General features: G+C 39.3%; 2 pseudogenes; both read left to right on the forward strand.

Moving 5' to 3' along the window:
- Positions 1-26,726, forward strand: part of LOC149125244 (inducible T-cell costimulator-like) — a 44,279-nt pseudogene extending 17,553 nt beyond the window's left edge.
- LOC138848122 (U4 spliceosomal RNA) lies at positions 10,480-10,603 on the forward strand (annotated as a pseudogene).
- Positions 26,727-26,930: the final 204 nt, after the last annotated feature.

Raw genomic sequence — 26,930 nt, forward strand, 5'->3', positions numbered from 1 at the left:
AAGCAAAATAGGCAGATGTAACCATCTAATATCAGAGAAAATAACCTTTAACAGAAAAACAGTTAAAAGAGACAAAGAAGGGCACTATGTAATGATTAAGAGGGAAGTTCATAGCAATTGGTGCCTACATCAAGAAACTGGGAAGTTGCCAAATAAATGAGCTGTGGATGCATCTCAAGGACCTAGAAAAACAACAAATTAAAGTCCAATTTAGTAGGAAGAAATAAATAGCTAAAGAAGAAATAAACAAAATTAAAACAAAAAAAAACACAAAAGATTAAGGAAATGAAGAACTGTTTTTTTGAACAAATAAATAAAATTGACCTACCATTGGCCCATATAACCAAAGAAAAGAGGGAGAGGACTCAGATAAATAAAATCAGCCATGAAAAAGAAAATGTAGATATGGTCACCCTATAAATAAAAAGAGTGATCAGGAGTTATTACAATGAGTTATATACAAACAAATGAGGAAACCAAAAAGAATAGGCCCAAGTCTAGGAGAAGACAGTTTAAAAATGAAGTGGAAAGAGTGCAGTCTCAGGGAAGAGTTAGGGAGAGAACAGCAGAGGAAACTACACAAATTGGAGGAACATAATGGAACTACTTAGAGGGCAAGGACATGCACAACTTAGGAGTCCAGCAGCAGAAAGCCTCTGCACCAGTGTTGGAGAGTGAAGTAAGACCAGACTTCAGCAGCACAAACCACTGGCAAAAAAGCTGTAGGAAAAGCCTAGAAGGAATTCAGCTTGGAGCTCTGTGGGGGATAGTGTACCTGTCATACCAGAGAAAAAAAGACAAAGGGGGGGCATGTTTTCTCTCTCCCTGATCATGCTGCAAAGGCATATAACAAGCTGACACCAAGAAAGTGCCATTTTGGACATATGTAACACCTGTGCCAGCTTGTGTCCGCTCCCAGCAACCAGCCAAGCAGACTCCTGAGTGTGGTGGGGAGAACAGACAGGGAGCTGGGTGCTCATGACCATGGGAGGCTTGTGCATGTGGACTGTGAAAACACTGAGGCTTCGTGGGAGGACTCAGGGTGTGGCTGAAGCAAGAGCAGTCACTTGTGGGAGGCTCCACATGATCAGGGCTCCCTGGTTACCTGGCAAAGAACATTGCTGGGGAATCTGAGCTTACACTGAAGACTGTCCAGATCCTTTGGGTGGTTCTTGTGGCAGAATGGACAAATAATATACTCATTGGGGCTAGCACCCAGGCACTGGCCTCTTTTTAGGTGAGGAGCTCGACTAAGTCTATGCAAACAGACAAGAAGAAACCTCCCCTCTGATTAAAAATGAAAAGGAGATTTACCACACCAAACCTGGATGTGTCACCTCAGACACACCCTTCACCCTGGAGTACATACCCACCAGACACCTCTAGATATTTCCTGAAAGCAGACACTAGTCACTCAGACACAGCTCAAAGACAAAAGCCACCACACCAAAAAAAAAAAAAAAAGAAAGAAAAAAGAAAAAGAAAAGAAAAGAAAACAACAATTATCTCCACAAATGCCAAAAATAAATGCACCAATTCAAGAAACAAGAATAAGGAAGGCAATATGACACCCCCCAAAGAATACAACACCTCAAACCTAGATTGTAAAGATGATGAGATTGAAGAAATGCCAGAAATGCAATTCAAACAATTAATCATAGGATTACTTAGGAGTAATCAAAAGCAAATTCATGAACTAATGAAATCCATACATGATATGAAAGAACATTTCTGCCACAAAATTGGGATTCTAAAGAGAAATCAAAATGAAATATTAAAAGTGAACATTTCAATAGAACAGATAATACTTACAGTGGAAATCATTAACAGAATTGGGGAAACAGAAGAAAGAATATCCAACTTAGAAAACAAAGAACAGGAAATTATATAATCAGATCAAACACAAGAAGAAGAAATTAGAAAACTAAAAAATACGATTGGAAATCTACAGGATACAATCAAATGACCCAACATATGGATTCTAAGAGTTCCTGAAGGTGTGGAAAAAGAGAAAGTATTAGAAGGCCTTTTTGGGGCCAGCGCTGTGGCACTGTGGGTTAAATCCCCAGCCTGCTGTGCCAGCATCCCATATGGGCACTGGCTTGAGTCCCAGCTGGTCCTCTTCCGATCCAGCTCTCTTCAATGGCCTGGGAAATCAATAGAAGATGGCCCAAGTGCTTGGGCCCCTGCATCCATGTGGGAGACCCAGAAGAAGCTCCTGGCTCCTGTTTCCTGGCTCCTGGCTTTGGATCAGCTCAGCTTTGCCCATTGCAGTCATCTGGTGAGTGAACCAGTGGAATGGAAGACTTCTTTTTCTCTGGCTCTACCTCTCTCTCTGTAACTCTGTCTTTCAAACAAATAAAGTAAATCTTAAAAAAAAAAAAAACAAGTCCCAAAGGGACAAATGCCATATGTTCTCTCTGATTTGTGAGAACTAATAGAGCACCTAACAGGAAATCTGTAAAAGTGAAATTGACACTTTGAGAAGTGATGACTTGAACAGTTCTTGTCTTCACTGTTGAGGAATGAGTTTTTTTCCTTAATAGAGAATGGGACTGGGAAGGAAAAGGGAGGAGAAGGTGGGGTGGGAGTGTGAGTGGTAGGGGCTATGGTGGGAAGAATCACTATATTCCTAAAGTTGTACTTATGAAATTTGTATTCATGAAATAAAAGGTTCCTTTGGGGAAAAAAAAGATTCAAGATTCCTGGACACAATCTACCAAAATTGAGTCATGAAGACATAGAACACATAAACACACCAATAACCAGGATGGAGATTGAATCAGTAGTAAAGACCCTTCCAACAAAGAAAAGCCAGACATTTAAAGAAGAACTAATTCCAACTCTTCTCAATCTATTCAAAACAATTGAAAGGGAGAGTATTCTTCCAAACACTTTCCATGAAGCTGGCATTACCTTAATTCCTAATTCAGAAAAAAAAGAATAATAGACCAATTTCCCTGATGAGCATAGATGCTAAAATCCTTAGCAAAATACCAGCCAATTGAATACATCAGAAAGATCATTGACCCAGACCAAGTGGGATTTATCCCTGGTATGCAGGGATGGTTCAACATCTGAAAATCAATAAATATGATACATCATATTAACAAACTGAAGAACAAAACCATATGATTATTTCAATAGATGCAGATAAAGCATTTGATAAAATTCAACATCCTTTTATAATGAAAATGTTAAGCAATTTGGGTACAGAAGGAATATTCCTCAACATAAGGCAAAATTATGACAAACACACAGCCAGCAACCTATTGAATGGGGAAAAATGGAGGTATTTCAGTTAAGATCCAGAACCAGACAAGCATGCCTACTCTCACTGTTGCTATTTAATATTGTCCTGGAAGTTTTTTTTTTTTTTTTTTTTTTTTTTTTTTTACAGGCAGAGTGGACAGTGAGAGAGAGAAACAGAGAGAAAGGTCTTCCTTTGCCGTTGGTTCACCCTCCAATGGCCACCGCGGCCGGTGCGCTGCGGCCGGTGCACCGCGCTGATCCGATGGCAGGAGCCAGGAGCCAGGTGCTTTTTCCTGGTCTCCCATGGGGTGCAGGGCCCAAGCACCTGGGCCATCCTCCACTGCACTCCCTGGCCACAGCAGAGAGCTGGCCTGGAAGAGGGGCAACCGGGACAGAATCCGGTGCCCCAACCAGGACTAGAACCCGGTGTGCCGGCGCCGCTAGGCGGAGGATTAGCCTAGCGAGCCATGGCGCCGGCATCCTGGAAGTTCTAACCAGTGCCATTAAGCAAGAAAAAGAAAGAAAAATGATAAAAATTGGGAAGGAAGAAGTCAAACTATCACCATTTGATGATGGCATGATTCTATATATAGGGAACCCAAAAGACTCCACGAAGAGACTATTGGAACTCATAAAAAGGGTTTAGTAAAATAACAGGATCTAAAATCAATAGCCTTTATATAGACGAACAATGCCATAGCTGAGAAAGAACTTCTAAGATTAATTCCATTCACAAAGTTACAAAAAAAATTGAAATAATTTGGAATAAATTTAACCAAGGATGTCAAAATCTCTACAAAGAAAATCACAAAAAATTAAAAAACAAAATAGAAGAAGACATAAAATGTGGAAAAATCTTCCATGTTCATGGATTGGGAAAATCAGCATCATCAAAATGTCTAAACTACCAAAAGCAATTATAGATTCAATGCCATCCCAATAAATATAACATTCTTCTCAGATCTAAAAAGCATGATGCTAAAATTTATATGGAAACACAGAGATCCTGAATAGCTAAAGCAATCTTAAACAACAAAAATAAAGTTGGAGGCTTCACAATACCAGATCTGAAAGCATACTACCAAGCAGTTATACTCAAAACAGCCTGGTAGTGGCAAAAAAAAAAAAAAAAAAGACATGTAGACCACTGGAACAGAAAAGAAACTCCAGAAATCAATCTATGTATCTACAACCAATTGAAATTTTACAAAGGAGCAAAAATCAATCCCTGGAGCCAAGACAGTCTCTTCAACAGTTTGATGCTGGGAAAACTGGACCTCTGCAGAAGTATGCAATAAAATCCCTACTTTACACCTTACAAAAAACTCCACTCAAAGGCCAGCGCCATGGCTCAATAGGCTAATCCTCTGCCTTGTGGCACCGGGACACCAGGTTCTAGTCCCGGGCAGGGTGCCAGATTCTGTCCCGGTTGCTCCTCTTCCAGGCCAGCTCTCTGCTATGGCCCGGGAGTGCAGTGGAGGATGGCCCACGTGCTTGGGCCCTGCATCTGCATGGGAGACCAGGAGAAGCACCTGGCTCCTGCCTTTGAATCAGCATGGTGCGCTGGCTGCTGCGGCCATTGGAGGCTGAACCAACGGCAACAGAAGACCTTTCTCTCTGTCTCTCTCACTGTCCACTCTGCCTGTAAAAAAAAAATAGCCAAAGGAGCTGAACAAACATTTTTTTTAAAAGATTTATTATTTATTTATTTATTTGAAAGAAGAGTTACAGAGAAGCGGGGGCAGAGAAAGAGAGAGAGAGAGAGAGAGAGAGAGAAGCCTTCCAGCCACTGGTTCATTCCCCCAAATGACCACAATGGCCAGAGCTGAGCTGATCTGAAGCCAGGAGCCAAGAGCTTCTTCTGGGTCTCCCACATGAGTGCAGGGGCCCAAGGACTTGGGCCACCTTCTACTGCTTTCCCAGGCCATAGCAGAGAGCTGGATTGGAAGTGGAGCAGCCAGGACTTAAACCAGCATCCATATGGGATGCTGGCACTGCAGGCAACAGCTTTACTCGTTACACCACAATACCAGCCTCTGAACACTCATTTATTTATTTGAAAGTCAGAGTTACACACACAGAGAAGGAAAGGCAGAGAAAGAGAGGGATCTTCCATCCTCTGGTTTAGTCCCCAATTGGCTGCAACAGCTGGAGCTGTGCCAATCCAAAATGAGAAGCCAGGAGCTTCTTTCCAGGTCTTCTATGCTTTCCCAGGCCATGGCAGGAGCTGGATATGAAGTGGAGCAGCTGGGACTCAAATCAGCATCTATATAGGAAGCTGGCACTGCAGGCAGTGGCTTTATCTGGTATGCCACAGCACCGACCCAAACACATTTTTCAAGAGAGGAAATTGAAATGGCCAACAGACATATGAAGAAAAGATTTCTATATTAAAATTGAATTTAAGGATAATTTAGAATAACTCCGTTTATTTATATTTGATTTTGTTTTTTTCTGCCCAATTTCATATCTATATGCATTTTGGTAGATTAATGCTTTTTTTTTGAATGGTTAATAGTGAATTACTTGATTTATTCATCATATTTAGAGCTTAAAATGCAGAAGGTGAGGATTATTTTCCCTCCCATTTTCTTTTTTTTTTTTTGCTTTCAAACTTTTATTTAATGAATACAAATTTCCAAAGTACAACTTATGGATTACAATGGTTCCCCCCCCCATAACGTCCCTCCAACCCGCAACCCTCCCCTTATCCACTCCCTCTCCCCTTCCATTCACATCAAGATTCATTTTCAATTCTCTTTATATACAGAAGATGAGTTTAGCATACATTAAGTCAAGATTTCAACAGTTTGCTGCCACACAGAAACATAAAGTGAAAAATACTGTTTCAGTACTAGTTATAGCAGATTAATGCTTTTTTTTAAAAGATTCATTTATTTATTTCAAATTCAGAGCCTCATAGAGAGAGAAGGAGAGGCAGAGACAAGTCTTCCATCTGCTGATTCACTCCTCAGTTGGCTGCATTGGATGGAGCCAGGAGCCAGGAGCTTCTTCCAGGTCTTCCCATGCAGGTGCAGTGGCCCAAGGACTTGGGCCATCTTCCGCTGCTTTCCCAGGCCATACTAGAGAGCTATATCAGAAGTAGAGCAGCCAGCCGGTGCCGTGGCTCAATAGGCTAATCCTCTGCCTTGTGGCGCCAGCACACCAGGTTCTAGTCCCAGTCAGGGCACTGGATTCTGTCCCGGTTGCCCCTCTTCCAGGCCAGCTCTCTGCTGTGGCCCAGCAGTGCAGAGGAGGATGGCCCAAGTCCTTGGGCCCTGCACCCCATGGGAGACCAGGAGAAGCACCTGGCTCCTGCCTTCGGATCAGCGCGGTGCACCAGCTGCAGTGCGCTGGCCGTGGCGGCCATTGGAGGCTGAACCAATGGCAAAAGGAAGACCTTTCTCTCTCTCTCTCTCTCTTTCACTGTGCACTCTGTCTGTCAAAAAAAAAAAAAAGTAGAGCAACCAGGACTCAAACTGGACCTGTATGAGATGCCAGCACCACAGGTGACAGCTTTACCGGCTACACCACAATTCTGACCCCAGATTAATACTTATTTTTAGGGGTATTGCAAATGGCATATTTTTAACATTTGAATCCCAACTGTTCATTTTGATATAAAGAAATTTCTTACAATAGTTCATATACTAATTTTGTATGTTTCTCCCTGTATCCATCTACAATCACCAACAGTTAAGATATTGCACTTTTTAATGTTTATTTATGTATTTATTTGAAAGGCAGGGTTAGAGAGAATGAGAGACAGAGGGAGAAATCTTCCATCTGCTGGTTCAGTTCCCAAATGGCTGCAATAACTGGGGGCTGAGTAAAGCTGAAACAAAGAGCCAGGAGCTTCTTCTGGGTCCCCATCGGTGCAGTGACCAAAACATTTGGGCCATCCTCCATTGCCTTTCTCGGTGCATTAGCAGGGTGCTGTATTGGAAGTGGGGCAGCCAGGACTTGAACTATCATCCATATGAGATGCCAATACTGCAGGCCATGGCTTTAACCCACTGTGCCACAGTGCTGGACCCAATACTGCACTTTCAAATGCTAACATTAAAATTTTGAACACCACATTTGAGTGATTCAGTCTGAGATCCAATAGAAGCAGTGGGGAACCACCAAATTGCTCTGAGCATTTTGTGCTCAAATGCCTGTTCCTGTAATTGATATTATACAACTCTCCTTATAGAGAGCTAGTCTGAAGTTCATGGCCTTAGAGCACATTGGTAACTTAAACTTATTTAAAGATAATGATCGATGCTCTTGCAGAAAATTCTCTGAAATGCTGACCAGAAGAGGCCCACAACCACACAGTGGGGGAGTCTGTGCACAGTCATGGTGGTTTTTGATAGAAGTTTAGAACTTTGACAGGACAGGAGCTGGCATGTAGCATAGTGGGATAAGCCACAACCTGTGATGCTGAGATAAGCTACAACCTGTGATGCTGGTTCAAGTCCTGGCTGCTCCACTTCCAATCCAGCTCCCTAGAAATGTACCTGGGAAAGCAGTGGCAGATAACAAAGTACCTGGGACCTTGTGATCCATGGGGGAGACCTGGATAAATCTCTTGGTTCCTGGATTGAGTATAACCTAGCCCTGGCCATTGCAGACATTTGGGGAGTGACCTGGAAAATGAAAGTGCTCTCTTTTTCTCCCTGTCTCCCCCATCTCTTTTTTAAAAAGATGTATGTATGTATGTATGTAATTATTTGAAAGGCAGAGTTAGAGAGAGAGATGGACAGAGAGAAGTCCTCCATCGGCTGGTTCACTGCCTGAATGAACACAGCAGTCAGAGATGAGCCTGTCCAAAGCCAGGAGCCAGGAACTCCCTCTAGGTGCAGGGGTCCAAGCACCTGGGCCATCCTCTGCTGCCTTCTCAGACACACAGTCAGGGAGCTGGATCAGAAGTGGAGCAGTTGGGATTCAAACCATTGCCCATATGGGATGCTGGCACTGCAGTCAGAAGCTTAACATGCTATGCCACAATAAGTTTTATTGTAGTTGAGTCCCTTCAGGTCTTTGTAGATATTGGATATTAACCCTTTATCAATTATATAGAGTACAACTATATTCTTCCGTTCTGTACGTTCACTTTGCTGCTGAGTGTTTTCTTTGCAACACAGAAGCTTCTTTGCTTTTGGCTTTCTTCTTTCATTGCCTGTGCTTCTGGGGTCTTTTCCAAGACATCTTTGCCTGTGCCAATGTCTTGCAGAGTTTCCCCAATGGTTTCCTCTAGTAATTTGATAATATCAGGTCATAGATGTAGATCCTTGATCAATTGTGAGTTTATTTTGTATAGGGTGCTAATCCAGGTCTTATTTCATACTTCTGAATATAGAGGTCCAATTTCTCTAGCACCATTTGTTAAAGAGATAATCCTTTCTTCAGAGATTGATTTTCAGTTCATTGGTTGATTGTGGATGCATTGATTAACTTCTGTGGTTTATATTTTCTTTCTTTGGTGTACATGTCTATTTTTGTGCCACTTCTAGGCTGTTTTGTTTATAACTGCCCTGGCCCTGTAGTAATTCTTGAAATCTAGTATTGTGATGATTCTGACTTTATTTTCCTTGTTTAAAGTTGCTTCAGCTAGTTGGGGTCTCTAGTGTTTCCATACAAATCTGAGAATAATGTCCTTGGTATTTTTACTGGGATTTCATTGAATCTATAAATTGCTTTGGATAGTTTGAACATTTTTATGATATTAATTCTTCCAATCCACAAACATGGAAGATTTTTCCATTTTCTTGTGTGTTCTTCTGGTTTTTTTTCTTTAATGTTTTATAATTTCCATTGTGGAGATCTTTCACATCTTTAGTTAAATTTTTTCCAAGATATTTAATTTTGGGGTAAACATGTTTATAGCATCAACTTCCCAAGTGTTTCAAGGATTATTTTTGATACAATATTAAAATTATAAAAGGCATTGTTAAATACCCATCCCAGATAATAATTCCTGTCAAATCATGTGGAAGTAGATATAATTATAGATGTGAATTTTAATTACAAATATAGATATTGATGAATCCCTCAAAATTCACTATGGTGTTTTTGTTTAAATTTTAAGTCATTCCTGAATATAAACTCATGAGTATCATAAAATTTGTGGCAGTGAAGAGTGTTCATAACTTACATTCCTACTTTCTCTGAATTCTGAATGATTTAAAGCAGACATGGAAGGAAATGTGAGCTTTATAGCCCACAGAGTTGTTAGTCTTGGTGCTTAGCAAAAAAGACTCCCTTCTGTTGCCCCAGTACCTTGTATCCTTACCTAGTCACTTGCAGTGCACAGATTATGTTCTAAATTTACAGTATAAATGAGGGCAGACAAGAACTCATGTTCATTTGTAGGCATCCTAAAAACATCCTAAGTACAACACAAGGAAGTATGGTAGCTCATTTACTGCTTCCCATATCTCCAATCATGTAAGTCATTAAGAAATCCCATATAGAAGAACAACTGAGGAGGGGTCAGGTGCAATGTTCTAATATTTAGGCATTTTTCTTTGTGCAGTGGGCTGAATCCTTGTCAGTCTAAATTCAAACACTCTGCCCCCCCCCAAAAAAAAAGAAGGCTAGAAAAGTGATCATACCCAAATTTCTTCTTTTAATTGTAGAGAATCACTTGTGTGGGGCCAGCATTGTGGCACAGCAGGTAAAGCTGTTGCCTGCAGTACTGGCATCCCACATGGGTGGTGGTTTGAGACCTGGCTGCTCCCCTTCCAATCCATCTCTCTGCTATGGCCTGGGAAAGCAGTAGAAAATGGTCCAAGTCCTTGGGCCTATGCACCCACATGGGAGACCTGGAAGAAGCCCCTGGATCCTGGCTTCAGATCAGTGCAGCTCCCACTGTTGCAGCCATCTGGGGAGTGAACCAGCATATAGAAGACCTCTCTCTGACCACTTCTGCCTCTGCCTCTCTGTAACTCTGACTTTCAAATAAATAAATATTAAAAAAGAGAATTTCTTGTGCCAACTACAGTCACCATATTAAATACTGATAAGAATGTGAAAATTTTGAAGTTGAGCAAGGAATTCCTCTCATGTGACATGGGTATGAATCTATTGTAAGAACAATATGTATGAGTACATGTTTATAGAATATTCCTGCAGTTGTTTTAGAGTTCTGTGGACTTCAATTTTGTAAAATGATGCCAAATTATTTTTACTTGTTTTCTCAAGAGATATATCAATTATTTTTCTTTGAAGTGAAGAGACAGCTTTGCACAGTGGCAGTATCATAGCCAATGAGGTTTATCCGAGGTGCGATTATTGTTAATTGAAGTCAAGAAACAAATTGTAAATGGTTGGAAGCAATTAATTCTGGTAGGTGGTAGTTTGCAATAACCAGTAAGGATGAATGAAAATACTTATATATAGATAATGTTACAACTTTAAAATGCAAATGAAGTAAAAATGCATTTCAAAATGAACATTTTATAAATAGTTCAAAAATGAACATTATAAATTCTCTCCTTAAAATGTATTTCACTTTATAAACTCTCACTTCTTATTCTCAAGACATAAAACTGCGACATGCTTTTATTGGGAAGCAAAGAAAAATGTTCCATTTCACAATATTGAAAACATACAATTTTAAGTTTTGTTAAACAGTTTGTAATAGTTGTACTTAAATTTTTAGGCATAAATATATTTTCTTCATGATGCACTATGATAGATATATTATTTTAAAGGTAGTGGAATATCTGGGGTAAGTGATCTAACAGATTTGTTTTCATTAGAGCAAGCAACTTGCCCCTGTGTATCTAAACTTAGACTGAGTTTCATATCACAACATAATTTACCTTCTATGCAGGAAAAGTAAAGGATGTTAGATTTCAAATCACAAAATAAGACAGTCCAATTTACTTCTGGTTCTCAGTGATATATTCAGTGTGGTTTATAACACCATGCATTCATGAAAGCTAGATGTTTATTCAAAAGTTCACATTTGTACTTTTTTTTTCTTTAGCTCTATAGGTCTAAAATTTCCCTAAAGGACAAGTTTTTTTAAAATGTATGTTCATATGTGTTTTCTGCTGTAATCAATTTCTAAAGTGTATATACTGACAAGAAGAACTGCACAAAGTGCGGTCATCGAACAAGGTATACCTCCTGAGAGGGGGTCCAGGAGGCTCAGCCAGTGCTACTGTTTGTGTTTCCCACACCGCAGGAGCCCTCAGGAGGACGCTAGGACTTCGGTATGCAGTGGGCTGGCTGTCAGGACCACGGGGTGGTGTGCAGTCCCCGCCTGCAGCTTCTTTGAACCCTGGGTCATCAGCTTTCCAATCTCTGTGTGGTGAGGAAGAACTTGAACTTCCTGTATGACCCGATTTCCTTGAGTGAGGCAGCAGATCTCAAGCAGTCCTCTCGGCGTAGGGGTCTGGGTCAGTTTTCTTGTTGCTAATCGTGCAGCAGCACAGGCTCGGTGCGTGAGAAGGAAGAGGTATTATTGACCTCACGGTTTTGGTGCAGGGTCTAGGGGCAGCATCCGGTGATGGTCTTCTTGTTGGTAGAGGCCTGGGGTGGCACAGAAACCAGTGGACAGACAGAAGGGGTGCAGAGGGGGCCAATCCAAAGTGGTCTATGTTGCAGTCCCCTAGGGATAAGGCATTAATCCATGAACACATGAATGGATTTATCCTGATCACTTCCTGCAGGGCCTCACCTGTTCTCACTGCTGAATTTCTCATCACTGGATTAACCGTGCCCATGAGTTTCAGAGGGGATAAACCGTGTTTAATACAGAGCATGCAGGCTAGCAGGAGGTCCCTAAATTTCCAGGTCTCCTCCCACCTAGTTTTGAGATTTAGCCCTTCTGCCCCTCATGTGGAAGAAGGCACCCTTTCTTAGGGCTTTCAAGGAAAGAAGGAAGGGACTTCAAGCTTTTTTTTCCTACTAGGATCACCTATTATTTTCATTGCTTGCAACCTCATCAGATTTTCTGAATCACAAACATGCATATTGCCTGAGTATTACCAAGAAAATCTTACAAGTTGTCATGTGACATGCTAGAAAGGACCCGTGTGTGTTAAATGTCCTTATGTACTTCTGGTGTCATGTCAGGGATTTTGTGCTTCAAAAATGTTCCCAAGGTCATATGTTTATATTTGTTTTTGACAGGCAGAGTTAGACAGTGAGAGACAGAGAGAAAGGTCTTCCTTCCATTGGTTCACCCCCCAAATGGCTGCTATGGCTGGTGTGCTGCACTGATCCAAAGCCAGGAGCCAGGTGCTTCCTCCTGGTCTCCCATGCAGGTGCAGGGCCCAAGCACTTGGGCCATCCTCCTGCCTTCCTGGGCAGCAGTAGAGAGCTGGACTGGAAGAGGAGCAACTAGGAATAGAACTTGGGGCCCCAACCAGGACTAGAACCCAGGGTACTGGCGCTGCAGGCAGAGGATCAGCCAAGTGAGTCATGGTGCCAGCCTATGTACTTTTTTTAAGCACTTCATAGTGAACAACATTTTCATTATTTTCAGTTCAGGAGACCCAAAGTGTTATCTTGTAGTTTTTTTTTTTTTTTTTTTTTTAAGAATAAGCTAAGAAAAATACTGTAGTACTTATAATATACAAATGAACTAAACTATTAGATATAAATTAAATGTTATATTTTTATGAAGATAAATGCCTAGTAATAAAAGCAAATTTTAAGTTTATTGATTTATAGAATTTCTCTTTTGGAAGGGAACCTTCAATATGAGCCAGTTTCATTCAAATTATAGTATTTTTTCACTTTTAAGCAACCTCTGGTGTTATTAAGATTTCTTCACTAAACTTACACATTAATAGAATTATCTTAAAATACATTATTAATTACTTAAATACATTAATATAACACATCGGAAAACAAGTCTTACTACCTGCTATTGATTATAGTTATCAGAAGTATTAAGATGTTGTCACAAATTTGAACCAAAAAATTGTTTTGTCTCTGAAGTGATTTTTCAGGAATAATGAATAATGGAAATCTATAAGAGATGTTTGGATAACATTTGCCTCATGGACAATCCATAAAAATATAATTATTTATCTCTATTTGTAGGCTTAATTTTGAAGTTATCATTTTTATGGCGATTGTGATAATACAAATGACCACAAACCAAATAATAAAATAATTGAAATTCCTATACTTTGAAAAAATGGATAGCTTTTCTGTTAATGTACCAAGCATAATTTTTCTATACTAATTTATTAGAAACATTTCAAAAATATTTCTTTCAATTTGGGGAGAGGTAAAGTAATGAAAAAAATCAAAATTTCTGAAAATTAAAATATTTGCATTTAATTTGTTCATTTTCTGCCTCATCACCAATGTAGTTCTTTAATTGGATAGAAAAAAAGTAGATTCAGAATCTACATTTGTTGACCACTAATAACAGAGTAGGGCAGTGAAGCATCATTAGCCCAATGAAACTTACAGGATTTCAGTGGTGGGGAAATCAGGACTCTTTCTGAATTTTGTTAGGTAAATATGTTCTCATTTTATGTGGAGCTGTCCACTTTTGGTAATTTTATTTTAATATATATTTTAAAGTTTCAGCAGAACTCAGCACTAGGAGTGTCTACCTTATTTTGTTGGGAAAAATCTGACTAATTTTTAAGAATGGGGCATCAATATTGTTTCATTTTCTCAGTTTTGAATATAGTGTGTCATTCTGTGAAAACCACCTTGCCAGTGTGCTTTTTGTTTAGTTTGGTTTTTAAGTGCAAACTTGAAAGTTTTACTTTTAAAAAGTGACCTTTATGTTTTTCCATATGATTGACAGAGCTTTTACCTAGTTATCTTCAGTGTATGACAATAAATCTATTCAATAAAGATTAACAAATGCATTAAAAGTGCAAATAATCACTATGGTATGCTTGCTGGTTTTATTTATGATGATGTATTGATCATCTCTGTCAGGTACTGTGATAGATATGTCTATTGGAAAATATAATTTCATTTCCCAAAAAGGCAAGCAAGTTAAAACCCTTCTGCAATTATGAAGTCATCCTCTGATAACTTACTGATTCATTTCTTGGTGTCAAAATCAAGAAACCAATTATCTGTTTGACTTGGAGATATTAGGTCCCTGTGGTACTATGAAGAAAATTATTTAGTGCCTTTCAGCTAGTGAAATGATGATTGGTGGGTCTGTTTGTTGAACAAATGGGGGGGCGGAGGGGAAGAGCACACATTAGCTATAAGGTTGTAGCTATCTCAGTGGAGGTAATCATTTCAGTCTTTGGAATTAATTCTAGAATTTAATGATAACTTTAAGTTTGTGTAAAAAGTGGTTAGTAAAAAAATTATTTACCTTATTATATAAACATAAGACTATGTTTTAAAACCTTCTTTCCCAGCCAAGATACTCATTTTAATACAAAATGGGAAAATATTCAATACAGTGTCTCCTTTTGGAGGCTTTCTACAAGTGAAAGCAGATTTGTGGGGGATGATTGGGTTTTGAGCAACTTCCTTGCTTCCAAGACAAAACCCACATTGCCTTCGTCTGTCCCTAAAGTGCCAGACCCAAGCTACTTTTAAGAAGCTACTGTACTCCACCTGCCTTGGATGAAGCAAGCAGCCCCTTTGCTACCAGAATTCCCCAGAAACAGCATGGGCATTTTCCATGGTAGAGACAGCCCTTGTGAATTCTGCAACTGCAGGAGCTCTGGAGCTCTACTTGCTTGCTCTGTATGATATAGAGAAATTCTCACAGCCTCATATGGCTAGTAACCAGTAGCATCTCATACAGAATTCCAGAGTACCAGAACTAAAGAGGCCTCTTCTGAAACTCTTGGCACATGGTGCTGGAAGGCAGGACAGTGCATCATTTTTGCATGCCTTGTAGGCACAAAGGAAAGTTCTCTCCAATATCTGAAGCTCTAGGATTGCTGCTGCTGGTGTTATAAACCCTGGAATAACACTCATCTGTGGGAGTTATACAGTCCTATCTTTGCATGCTTCAGGCTGGAATTCAATCCCTGGAATAATTGGCAGTCAACCTGAGAGACCTGGATAAGGACCCCACTGTATCCTGTATCTCCAGGGCTGTCACTCTGTGTACTGTATTTCAGAGAGTCATGTAAATACACCTAGACCCTAGGGAATGGAACCTATAAGCATTACAGTGCTCCAGACCCAGACCTGCTGATACACAACCCTCAGCATAAACTGTATTCACCCTGTAGGACTCAGGGAATGTCTCCTTAACATTTCCCAGACTTGGGACTTGAACTCATGATGCTAAATTTCTGGATATTAGTCAGGCTAACATATCAGGACCTGGGGAATGTCTTATCCACATAGTATAGTAAAAAGGCCATAAATTTTGCTGCCACAAGCACCAGAAAAATTCATATTTGCCTGGTAGAAAAGGGTAGCATGACCAGAAATGTGGATACAGACATCACAAACCCCAGTATGACTGACAACTCTAGGGACTAAGAACCTATGGAAGCTCATGCCACTTCAAAGTCATACTGTAACATCCACAAAAGGCTGAAGTACAGAAACCTGTGGCACATGTAGACAATGCTGACACTGATTACTAATGAAGAAATCAAGTCTCAAAAACTTCAAAAGATTGAAATCATACCATGTACCTACCTTCTCAGACTGAAATCAATCAAACTAGACATCAATAATAATAAAAAAAGGGCACTGGAAAGTTCACAGGTACGTGAAAATTAAACAACATGATGACCAATGTATCATTTTAAAAAATTAAAAAGAGGTCAGAAAATTTCTTAAATGAATATGAAAATACAACATATCAAAGCATAGAACACAGCAAAAGCAGTATTAAGAGGAAACTTTATAATGACAAGTGTTTACACTTAAATTTGAAAGATCTTAAATAAATGGTCTAATGCTGCATCTCAAAAACCCAGAAAAAGTGGCCAGCACTGTGGTGCAGTGGTTTAACACCCTGGCCTGAAGTGCTGGCATCCCATATGGGCACTGGTTGGAGACCCGGCTGCTCCACTTTCTATCCAGCTCTTCTTCTTCTTCTTCTTCTTCTTCTTCTTCTTCTGGACAGGCAGAGTTAGACAGTGAGAGAGAGAGAGACAGAGACAGTTATAGACAGTGAGAGAGAGACAGAAAGGTCTTCCTTCTGTTGGTTCACTCCCCTATTGGCTGCCACAACTGACACTGTGCCAATCTGAAGCCAAGAGCCAGGTGCTTCCTCCTGGTCTCCCATGCAGGTGCAGGGACCCAAGCACTTGGGTCATCCTCCATTACCCTCCCAGGCCACAGCAGAGAGCTGGACTGGAAGAGGAGCAACTTGGGCTAGTACCCGGTGCCCCAACCGGGACTAGAACCTGAGGTGCCAGCACTGCAGGTGGAGGATTAGCCAAGTGAGCCATGGTGCTGGCCTCTATCCAGCTCTTTGCTATGGCCTGAGAAAGCAGTAGAAGATGGCCCAAGTCCTTGGTAACCTGCACCTATGTGGGAGACCTGGAAGAAGCTCCTGGCTTCAGATTGGCACAGCACTGATCGTTATGGCCAACTGGGGAATGAACCAGTGAATGGAAGACCTCTCTCTCTGCCTCTTCTCTCTGACTTTCAAAAAAAAAAATCTCTGACTTTCAAAAAAAAAATAAATCTTTAAAAAAAAGCACAGAAAAAGAAAAACAAGCCATAGGCAAAAATTAGCAGGGCACAAGAAAAAGTAAATATAAGAACAGTCATAAATGAAATTGAAACTAAACGAATATTAGAGATATAAAACAAATAGCTGGTTCTTTAAGAAGATAAAGAAAATAGAAAAGCCTTTATCCAGAGTAACAAAAGAAAGAAGAAAAAACCTCAATAAATAAAATTTGAGAAGAAAAGTAGACGTTACAATTGATACTACAGAATATGATGGGTCATAAAAAGCTGCTATGAACTGTGTGTTAACAAATTAAAAGCCTCAAATAAATTCCTGAATATGTGTAACATATTAAGATTAAACAAGGAAGATATAGAAAATATAAGTAGGCCATAGGAAGAAATACTACTGAAGTAGTAATTAATAAAAGTTTCCCAACAAAGAAAACCCTAAATTCTATAAAACATTTAAGAAGGAATAACTCAAATACTCTTCAAATTATTGCAAAATATTTTAGAGTATACAAAACTGTAAGGGGCCAGCACTGTGGCAGAAGCAGGTAAAGCCCCGGCCTGAATGCCAGCATCCCACGTGGGTGCCAATTTGAAAATTTGGAGCCTGGCAGCTCCACTTCAGATCCAGCTCTCTTCTAATGGCCTTGGAAAGCAGTAGAAGATGGCCCAAGTCCTTGGACCCCTGCACCCATGACGAAAACCCAGAAGAAGCTCCTGGCTCCTGTCTTAGGATTTGCTCATCCCTGGCCTTTGCAGCCATTTGGGAAGTAAACCAATGGATGAAAGACTCTTTCTCTCTTGCTCACTCTTGCTTTTGCTGTTTCTCTTACCCCTCCTCCACGTCTGTGTAACTGCCTTTCAAGTAAATAAATATTTTTTTAAAAGAAAACTATAAAATACTTTTCAGAAAGCTGGCATTACCAATACCAAAACCAAAGACACAACACAAAAAATAAAACTACAGACCAGTATGCTTCATGAACATAAATGCAGAAGTTTTCAACAAAACATTAGTAAACCAAATCCAAAGCTACACCAGTGATTATACATAACAGTAAGTTTGGTTTCATCTAAAGATGCAAGGGTGAGTCAACATTTGAAAATCAAAAACCTCATAAATCACATCAACAGAATGAGGGAAAAATCATGTAAGCATTTTAACAGACACAGAAAGCAGTTGATAAAATCGAATATCTCTATAATAAAAAAAATCCTCTACAAATTAGATTAAAAAGAACACATCTCAAAATTATAAAGCCTTTATAAGACAGACCAACAGCTACTTTTATACTGAAAAGTATAAAGCAGAAATCACTCTTTTCAAATATGGAATAGTAGAAAAATGTCCATTTTTCACCATTCTTATTCAGTATATTGTTGGAAGTACTCGCAAGAACATTTTGGGAGGGAAAATAAATAAGGTAATTAAAATTGCAAAGTAGTAATTCAAAATAGCCATATTTGGGACCAGCTCTGTGGCATCATGGGTAAAGCCACCGCCTGCAGCATGAGTATCCCATATGGTCACCAGTTGGATTCTTGGATACTCCACTCATGATCCACCTCTCTACTGATGCACCTGGGAAAGCAGCAGAGGACGGACCAAGTGCTTGGGCCCCTGAACCTATGTGGGAGACTTGGATAAATCTCTAGCTCCTGGCTTCAGACTGACCCAGGCCTGGTTGTTGCAGCCATTTGGGGAGTGAACAAATAGATGGAATATTTCTCTTTCTATGCCTTGCCCTCTCTGTAATTGCCTTTCAAATAAACTTTTAAAATTAACATTTGCAAATTTCATGATGTTGTACCTGGATGAAAACCAAGCACTACAGCAAAAAGCTGTTACAATTCATAAATCAGTTCAGTGAAATCAGTTACAAAGGGAGCAAACCAAAACAGTAGGATTTTTATGTACCAACAATGATCTCAATGAAAGAGACGTCAGGTTTGAAATCCCATTCACAATATCACAAACACAATCCAATATTTAGGAATAAATTTAACCAAAGAAATGAAAGATCTCTACAATAAAATTTATAAAATATTGATGAAAGAAATCATCAAGGACATAAAAATGTGAATATATTTCTTGCTCATGGATTGTAAGATTATCATTAAGAATCTATAGTATCTTAAGTATGCATTCAGTGTAATCCCTGTCAATATACCAATGACATTCTTTATAGAAGTAGAAAAACAATCCAAAAATATGTATGAAAAAAATACCCAGAATAGCAAAGTAAACTTGAGCGAAAAAGCAAAAACAAAAACATGCTAGACAGACACAGAAAGACTAATACCACAGGTCCTCCTTTTTATGTGGGAGCTAAAATCACCAAAAAGAAATGCCTGTATCAATTTTGATGAAAATACAATGTTTTCTCAAACTTTGTTTAAAATCTTTGTCAAACAAACTGATAGGAATTATGTACTACTGTATATTTTTTAAATAACACTTGAAGATATTACATAGATTAGTCCTTCCTTGTTTCATTTCTCATATGGGTATTCATTTTCTAGTCTGTCTGTGTCCTTTAAAATTGTTTCCTATTTGTGTCTTCTTTGTACATAGCAATTCTGTTGATTAGATGGATAGATATGTCTCATTTAAAATAATTTTTAATTTTTTTCTATTAATTTGAAAGGCAGAGTTACAGAGAGAGAGAGAAAGAGGAGAGAGAGAGAGAGAGAGAGAGAGAGAATCTTCCATCTACTGCTTCAATCTCCAAATGGCTACAACAACTAAACTAGGCCAGGCCAGAGCCAGCCAGAAACCAGGAACTTCTTCTGGTCTCCCACATGGGTTCAGGGGTCCAAGAACATGGGGCATCTTCCACAGCTTTCCCAGGCTATTAGCAGGGAGCTGGATCTGAAATGGAGATACCAGGACTCAAACTGGTACCCATTTGGAATGCTGGCTTTGTAGGCAGTAGCTTTACATGCTATGCCATAATGCCAAGCCCTATATTGATCTTGTACCTAGCAATCTGTGTCATTTCATTTTTCAATAAAGGTCGAGGCATCATAGTACCTGATTCAAAGCATATTACAAAGTTTCAGTAATAATATAAAATTGTCAAATAGACCAATGGAAGAAAATAAAATGTCCAGAAATCACTTCATGTGCATTCAGGCAACTGATTTTTGACCAAAGTTCCATAGAATGTACATTTAAAAAGGGGTAGTCTTTTCAATAAACAGTTCTTCAAAACTAAAGTGTGTGTGTGTGGTATTAACCTCTCATTATATATAAAATCAACTCAAGGTGGATCAAAAACCTAAATTTAAGATTTTAATCTCTGGCTCTGAACTTTCTGAAAGAAAATATAGGGGGAAACTCTCCAAGATATTTGTGTAACATGATGACTTCTTGGATAAGACCCCCAAAATACTGACAAATGAAGAACTAGACAAATGAGTTTATATCAAACTCAGAAGCTTCTGCACAGCAAAAGAAGCAATCAGGGAGTTAAGAGAAGTCTGAAAAATTGGGAGAAAATATTTGCAAGCTCCAACAAAGGGTTAATATGAGAGTACATATGTAACTCAAAAATCAATCCAGTTTAAAAATGAGCAAAGAGGGGCTGGCACTGTGGCACAGCAGGTTAATGCCCTGGCCTGAAGTGCCGGCATCCTATATGGATGTCAGTTCGAGACCCAGCTGCTCCATTTCCAATCCAGCTCTCTGCTATTGGCTGGGAAAGCAGTGGAAGATGACCCAAGTCCTTGGGCCCCTGCACACATGTGAGAGACCTAGAGGAAGCTCCTGGCTCCTGGCTTTGGATTGGCACAGCTCCAGCCATTGTGGCCAATTGGGGAGTGAACCATTGGATGGAGGACCTCTCTCTCTCTCTCTGACTCCCTGCCTCTCCTCTCTCTGTGTAACTCAGACTTTCAAATAAATAAATACATATTTAAAAAATGAGCAAAGGACCTGAATAGACAGTTCTTAAAAGTGTAAATGCAAATGATCAACACACACACTCACACATACACACATATATATGCTCAATAATGTTAGCTATCAGGGAAGTGCAAATTAATATCACTTCACCCTTATCACAATGATTATTATCAAAAAGGAGAGAGCATTAATATGCTGGTGAGGATATAGAAAAAGTAGAATTTTATACACTGTTATCAGGAGTGTACTTTATACAGTCACTATTGAAAACAATATTGAGATGTCCTAGAAATCTAGAAATAGAATTTCCATATGATCCAATGATACCAACACTGAGTATTATCCAAAATATTTAAACTCATTGTATCAAAGAGATTCTGCTCCACCATGTTTATAGCAGAACTGTTCACAATAACAAAAATATGGAATCAACCAAATATGCTTAATAAGATGAATGGATAAAGAAAATGGGATATATATTCACAATGAACTATTATTCAACTATAAAAAGAATGAAGTCCTGTCATTTGTAGTAAAATAGATGCTACAAATAGGGAACATAACATTGAGTGAAATAAGCCAGACTCAGAGACACAAAAACTGCTTGTTCTCCTTTGCATGTGGAAGTTAATATTAAAAGAAAAACTTATTCTAAACACAGAATGTTAATTGACAGACTCTGGGCTGGGTGGAAGAGATAAAAGAAATTTGGATTAAAAAGTTTAGAACTGTAGCTGTGGTTCATTAATTGTGATAAGTATATAAGTATAATGATATGAGATATTATTAGGGGATAAGGGGCCAGAGGTATGGGGAAATTTGTAATGTACCACAAAAATCTTGAGGGAAAGATGTCTATATCTGGAAATATTCTATTAGAACCTTTAAAAATAAAAGATAAAGTTAAAATTCCATAAAGTCCAGAAAAAGTAAAAAAAAAACTTGAAAATGATGAATTATCAAATGAGTCTAAGATATTTTTAAAAATATGTGTAAAATATGGTAGCCAGGAACATTTGTAGTATTGTGATGGAGTTGGGGACCTCATAATAACAACCAAGATGGCCATGGGATTCTACTGCTAAGATTGACTTGCACTAGGATGTTAATATACAGGTATTAGTATTAACTACAATTTATAAAACAGATGAAAAAGCATGCAGATGATATGAAATAAATAAATGATGATCACTTTGAAAGATGTGAGCAATTTTGTAAGAGCAATATAGAGTGACCAACAGATATAAATGAAATTGCTGAAAACTAAATAATTACAATATATTAAGAAGGAATATAAATCAAAAATTTTCACAAAATTTAGAAATCCACATCAAAAACCATTATAACCATGAAGGAAAAGTGTCAGTAACTTGAATTAAACTATTGACACTTTCAGAAATCAAAGATAAATGTCATAGTTCTGGAAAAATTCATAATTGCCATCAAATATGATACTTGGAAAGGGAGAATGACCAAATTTGCCAAAGAAGTCTCTGAAAAATTGTATACATGAAAATTGTCAGAAAAACTTATGCAATTTTGTGGCCAATGAAAGTTTCTTTAAAAACAAAACACAACCCTGTTGGAATAAGATTGAAGTTGGCAAACTCAAAAGGCTTCCATAGCCTTGGCAACTCATGACTAGAGCCTAGGGAGATTACTGATGCCATAAACAAGAGTGTCAAATTGTTAAGTCAACAACAAGAGTCACTGTGTACTTACTTCTCATGTGAGATCTGTCCTTAATGTGTTGTTCAATGTGAAGTAATGCTATAACTGGTACTGAAACAATATTTTACACTGTGTGTTTCTGTGTGGGTGCAAACAGATGAAATCTTTACTTAATATATACTAAATCGATCTTCTGTATATAAAGATAATTGAAAATGAATCTTGGCTGGTGCCATGGCTCAATAGGCTAATCCTCTGCCTTGTGGTGCCAGCACACCAGGTTCTTGTCTTGGGCAGGGCGCCAGATTCTGTCCCAGTTGCCCCTCTTCCAGGCCAGCTCTCTGCTATGGCCCAGGAGTGCAGTGGGGGATGGCCCAAATGCTTGGGCCCTGCACCCCGTGGGAGACCAGGAGAAGCACCTGGCTCCTGCCTTCGGATCAGCCCAGTGTGCCAGCCACAGTGCGCCAGCCACGGCAGCCATTGGAGGCTGAACCAATGGCAAAAGGAAGACCTTTCTCTCTGTCTCTCTCTCTCACTGTCCACTCTGCCTGTCAAAAAAATCAATTTCTGTTCACAATTGATCGTAATGATAGGACTAAGAACAAAAGGGATCACATAAACAAGAATAGTGTCTGCAAATACTAGCTGATAGAATCAAAAAGGGAGAGAATGATCCAACATGGGAAGTGAGATACACAGCAGACCCATAGAATGGCAGATGTCCTAAACAGCACTCTGGCCTCAGAATCAGCCCTTAAGGCATGCGGATCCGGCTGAAATGCCCATGAGAGTATTTCAGGCATGGAAAGCCAAAACACTCTGGGGGGGGGGGGGACCTAAATGAAAGATCTCCACAAGTGAGATCCCAGCAGAAAGAACGGGTCATCAAAGAAGGAGGTACCTTTCTCTGAAGGGAGGAGAGAACTTCCACTTTGACTCTGACCTTGTCTAAATATGATCAGAGTTGGTGAACTCAAAAGGCTCTTCCATAGCCTTGGCAGCTCATGACAAGAGCCTAGGGTGATTACTGATGCCATAAACAAGAGTGTCAATTTGTTAAGTCAACAGCAGGAGTCACTGTGCACTTACTCCTCATGTAGGATCTCTGTCCTTAGTGTGCTGTACATTGTGATTTAATGCTATAACTAGTACTCATACAGTATTTTTCACTTTATGTTTCTGTGTGGGAGCAAACTGTTGAAATCTTTACTTAATGTATGCTAAACTCATCTTCTGTATATAAAGAGAATTGAAAATGAATCTTGATGTGAATGGAAGGGGAGAGGGAGTGGGAAAGGGGAGGGTTGCGGGTTGGAGGGACGTTATGGGGGGGAAGCCATTGTAATCCATATTCTGTACTTTGAAAATTTATATTCATTAAATAAAAGTTAAAAAACATTTAAAAAAAAAGAAAGGAAATGAATCTTGATGTGAACGGAATGGGAGAGGGAGCAGGAGATGGGAGGGGTGCAAGTGGGAGGGAAATTATTGGGGGGGGAAGCCATTGTAATCCATAAACTGTACTTTGGAAATTTATATTTACTAAATAAAAGTTTTAAAAATTACAACCAAGATGACCTCAAGTTCACAGTGGTTAGATTAGCTTTAAATGGGATACCAAGGATACATGTAGGTGATATAAGCTCAAACACACACACAAAAAATAAATACATAAAAAGAGGATCCAGGTGTTATGAAATAAAATAAACTGGCCGATGCCAGGGCTCACTAGGCTAATCCTCCGCCTTGCGGCACCAGCACACCGGGTTCTAGTACCGGTCTAGGTGCCGGATTCTGTCCCAGTTGCCCCTCTTCCAGGCCAGCTCTCTGCTGTGGCCAGGGAGTGCAAGTGGAGGATGGCCCAAGTGCTTGGGCCCTGCACCCCATGGGAGACCAGGATAAGTACCTGGCTCCTGCCATCGGATCAGTGCGGTGCACCAGCTGCAGCGCGCCAGCCGTGGTGGCCAGTGGAGGGTGAACCAACGGCAAAGGAAGACCTTTCTGTCTCTCTCTCTCCCACTGTCCACTCTGCCTGTCAAAAAAAAAAAAAAAGAAAGAAAGAAAGAAAGAGAGAAAGAAAATACACTGTGACCAGGGTAAGTAACAATTATTTTCTAGAAGTAGTAGCAGAATGACAAGCAAATATGAGGGAAATTACTGGAAATGATAACAATTACCTTAAAAAGGAAAATGAAATTATTTTCACAAAATGTAAATCAAATGAAGATCATACACTTATCAGAGAAATCTTTAAAATAGATGGATTTTTAACTCATTCTATTGAAACTTTCATATATTAATGGGAAGTTTAGAATTTCATGAAATATAGAAAAGAACCTGAAAGGAGCCTAAAAAAGTACCTGAAAAGAGTGACTATCATGTGGGTCTAAAATGTCTCTGAAAACATGTGTGCATGACGGTTGCTAGCACAACTTATAGAATTTTGATGGAGTTCATGACCTCATAATGAACACTTAACCAACATGGCCATGAATTCACAGTGGCAGGTCTGGAATACACTGGGATATTAAAGAAAAATACAGGTGATGGTAATCTTAAAGACAGTAATAAAAACATGTTGGATTTTTATGAAATAAAGTGATTACTGTGTGTAGAAATGAGCAATTCAGTAGGAGCCATAATAGACAGGCAATGAGATAATGGGAAAGCTAGTGAAAAGTAGACTATTATAATACATTAAAAAAGAAATATTTTTTAAAAAACAATAAAATTATAAGTCAAAGATTGTGCTGCTTATTAGAATTAGCTCAAAATATGTTAACTTTTAAATCTAGTGAAATTTAAAGTTCCGTAACAATCAAGAAATGTACTAAGTATATTACCTGGTACTTGTGAATGACTACATTGGACAAAGATAGCCCTGAAAAATTTTGTATATGAACTTCATCAGGACAACTTATAGAACTCTGAGGAAGCTGATGACTCAGCTTCACAGTGTAAGTACTGCCTTCAGTTAAGATACTAAAGATGCTCATAAGTGATATGCCTAAATTCAAAGAAAAGAAAGTTTAAAAGTGATACACACCTTACAATATAAAATATATTGTCATTACTGTGAAAAGAAATCAGTAGTTTGGTCAGAACAATAATAAAATGACAGAGATAAAAGGGAAATTGCTGAGAAGTAGATCATTATAATTAGATTTAAAAAACAACCTTTTCTGTAAATGTAAATTAAAGATGGTATCAATTAAGGAAATCTGAAAATTTGCCAGTATTTGTAACTAGTCTTTCACAGCTTTTTTTTTTTAAAGATTCATTTATTTACTTGAAAGAGTTACACAGAGAAAGAAGGAGAGTCAGAGAGAGAGAGAGAGAGAGAGAGGTCTTCCATCCACTGGTTAACTCCCCATTTGGCCACAATGGCCAGAGTTGCGCCAATCCGAAATGAGGAGCCAGGAACTTCTTTTGGGTTTCCCATGTGGGCCATCTTCTACTGCTTTTGCAGGCCATAGCAGAGAGCCGGATCGGAGGAGGAGTAGCCTGGACTGGAACCTGCAGCCATATGGGATGCTGGCACTGCAGGTGGTGGCTTTACCCACTATACCACAGCGCCGGCCCCTGCCACAGCTTTTAAAGCCCAAAGATGGGGCTTGGCAGTGAGGTCTTCAGCAGAGAACTCCAGACACATTAACCTTTCCTTGGCTGTGTTGGAATCGCTTTAAGGAGACATCAATGACTCTGCCAAGTATGAGATGTTTACATTTCAGAATGGAGGTGTTCAAACTTTATGCAAATACCCCGAGATTGTCCTGCAATTCAAAATGCAGCTGCTGACAGGGAGGCAAGTCCTCTGTGACTTCAGGCAGACAAAGGAGAGTGGAAACACGGTGTCCATTAAGGCTCTGAAATTCTGTCAATATCAATTATTCAACAACAGTTTCTTTTTTCCTATATAATTTGGACAGTTCTCATGCCAGCTATTACTTTTGCAAACTATCAATTTTTGACCCTCCTCCTTTTCAAGTAGAGATTCTCAGAGGAGAGTATTTGCATATTTAGGAATCACAAGCTCTGTTGCCAGGTGAAGTTCTGGTTACCCATAGGATGTGCAGCTTTTGCAGTAGTCTACATTTTTGAATGCATATTTATTTTTCAGCTTACAAAAGAGAAATATCAATCAAGTGTGCATGACCCAAATAGTGAGTACGTGTTCATAGCAGCAGTGAACACAGCTAAAAAATATGCACTGACAGAACTCTCAGGCACCTGGGCATGGCACATATTGGTCGGGTCCCCTCAACTTGAAGTGAGAGTCCCTTGTTTCCTCGACTAGAGTCCGACTTGACTTGATTGGACCACATCCATCTCCTGCTCATGTTTTGTTCATTCTGTGACTCTAAAAGCCAGCAGGATTTGCACAGATTTCCTTGGTGCTGCTTCTTTCTCAGAACAAACACCTTCTTGCAACTAGCTTTATAGAAAGTCCATCTCATATGCACTCAACAAACAGACCTCACTGGGAAGAAATCCTTTTGTC

The sequence above is a fragment of the Oryctolagus cuniculus genome, chromosome 7 (genome assembly GCF_051225735.1).
Source record: "Oryctolagus cuniculus isolate XC-2025 breed Fujian yellow rabbit chromosome 7, ASM5122573v1, whole genome shotgun sequence".
NCBI lineage: Eukaryota > Metazoa > Chordata > Mammalia > Lagomorpha > Leporidae > Oryctolagus > Oryctolagus cuniculus.